This window comes from Alosa pseudoharengus, unplaced genomic scaffold (assembly GCF_046254945.1).
Source record: "Alosa pseudoharengus isolate Yale_2024_CS ecotype anadromous, Long Island Sound unplaced genomic scaffold, YU_APseudo_1.1 YU_APseudo_1.1_scf_21, whole genome shotgun sequence".
NCBI classification, from domain to species: domain Eukaryota; kingdom Metazoa; phylum Chordata; class Actinopteri; order Clupeiformes; family Clupeidae; genus Alosa; species Alosa pseudoharengus.
In genome coordinates, this window is record NW_027468674.1 from 15,962,735 (window position 1) to 15,965,234 (window position 2,500).

Genomic DNA, 2,500 nt, shown 5'->3' on the forward strand with positions numbered 1-2,500 from the left:
GGTGCACATCATACCAAACCGTGACACTGACACCCTCAAAACCTGGGACTTCCATTGCCTGTGGGCATTTACTGTGTGTGTGTGTGTGTGTGTGTGTGTGTGTGTATGGTGTGTGTGTGTGTGTGTGTGTGTGTGTGTGTGTGTGTGTGTGTGTGTGTGTATGCTTGTGTATGCATGTGTATGTGTTTTCTGCACACTACAGTGACAGCAGAGGCTGACATGCAAGGTGCCAATATACATCTGGAGCAGTTTGTGGTTTAGTGTCTTGCTCAAGGACACTTCAACAGGTTCAGGGGGAGCCAGGCTCCACCACCATCGCCTGTGTATGTGTGTGTGTGTGAGTGTGTGTGTGTGTGTGTGCGTGTGTGTGTGTGTGTGTGTGTGTGCACTGAACTGAGTACAAGATGTCCAAGTAAACAGTATTTCAGATCCTGTGAATCTTGTGCGTGATCTGATTCTTCAGACAGACAACTTTTGAGATGCTCAAGGCGGGCGAACAACTTATCATTGACCTTCCAATCCTTTTTTCCACTTTTCTCTCTCTCTGTTAGTGTTTACAGCTTGAAAATGTGCTCTTTTAAAAACATCATATATCAGAACAGAGTTGTGCGAGTTCAATGTATGTGTGTTTTCGATGGAAAAAAGATAGACAGAGACGGAGAAATAGAGAGAGTTGGAGGGATGGGGATATTGACACATTGACTAATAGACCGACATTCCCAGATAAAGACAGAGGGATGTTTTAAGGTGAAAATTTGCTCTGTCTCAGAGAAGTAGCTCTGTCTCAGTGAGCTGAACCAATTGAAATGCACTGAAAATTTTACCTTTCTGATTCTGTGCATAATTCATTTAAAAAAACCCAATAAAGACGGGGCCAAGTCACACAGAGAACAAAACAAGTCGGAATAACTCAATCTGGCTCTTCTGCTGACCACAGCGGGATTGGGCCTTTGAACAGGAACCTGGAGCCATTCCTCACAAATTAAGATCCTCGTCGATATCAGCCGGCCCCAGCATGTTCTTTCACTCTTTGAAATTGAAACTTTTTTTTTTTTTTTTTTAAATATTCTATTGTCATTCTTTTTTTTCTCTACTTCCTCCTTGAATTCCTCTCATCAAAGGGAACAGCTGCTAGGGTGCGTTATTTTATGTTATGTTCTATTGCGTCTGTAAATCTATTTGTTTGTTTTCTTGTGAGAAGGGAGATGTGACTATGAATGTGTGGGGCCAGTATTATTTTCATATTTTAAATTTCATTTTAGCTTTTCCTCTCTTTCCTCCATAACATGAGACTGATGAGAATAGATGTTTATGTTTGTGTTTGTGTTTATGTTTTCTTAGCAACAGATGAACACATAAGACACCATGGAGCCAGGTGCAGGGAGGAGACCTGAGGGAGATGAGGAAGAGCATGAGGAGGAGGAAGACGAGGCTGAAGTTGGAGGGTGTCAGATGGGTCCTCGCATCCTAACCTGCGGCCACTCTCTATGTCTAGGTGCAACTGGAGCCTGCAGACCTCCAGTAAAGGAGCATTCTGGTGATTTTTCACGTGGATTTCTGTTTCTCAAGGTCACCGAGTACTGTCGGTACAAAACAAAAACACGAAAAACAATCGCTTCTACCTACTGTAGCTCGAGTTGTTGCAGCCAACAGCTAGAGCTGTCAGGCAGCTACAGTGCTCTGGGGGCACGAACATGGGGCCTCATGAATATGAGGTAAAACCGATTATTTTCATTTTTTTTTTTTTACCGACAGTACTCGGTGACCTTGAGATCTATCTGAAAAATCAACGGAATTCTCCTTTAAGTCCAAATGCTATATTTCACAACATTGTCAAAAATGAAGATAAGTCTATACATTCATATCTAGAAGACAATTTTTTTTTTTTTACATAAACATCCCAAATTGTTTTATTTGAACACTAACCCTTAAGTCCAGCATCCACTTTCGCCTTAACTGTTGTTTTGAAAGCACCTCTGTGCCTCTGAGTTCAATGTGAACAGATGCTGTTTATAGGAGCGGAATGAATATATACGAGCTGATGGGGGTGATGAGTTATTATTGTGAAAAAAGTGGAGGTTTTAAAGCAGAGCTGCAGCTCCATCAGAGTAATGAGGAAAGTTAGCACGCCAGCAGCTGTCGCCCGTGACTCACCCTGATAACAGGCAGGTAGATAGTCACCCTGCAACAGCTGGACTATGAGATGGCCCACACACAGGGCAAGGACAACTTCACACAGACACACGCATACACACACATACACGCATGCGCACACACACACACACACACACGCACGCACGCACGCACGCACGCACGCACGCACACACTGGAGACAGAAATTCGCACATTTCTTCTGACCCTCAACTATACAGCACACGTGTGCAGATACACACGCACACACACTAGAGCAAGTGACAAAATACACACCAAAACACATGCCCTTTAACTTTAACTCTCTCTTACGCAAGGACATAATCAACTTAGAAACATGAGCACATCT

At 43.2% G+C, this 2,500-nt stretch overlaps 1 protein-coding gene across 1 annotated transcript in view; it reads right to left on the reverse strand.

Annotated features, from left to right (window-relative positions):
• Window positions 1–2,500, reverse strand: part of LOC143137715 (protein sidekick-2-like) — a 337,537-nt gene that overhangs the window by 105,569 nt on the left and 229,468 nt on the right. The gene's annotated exons all lie outside the window — the stretch shown is intronic.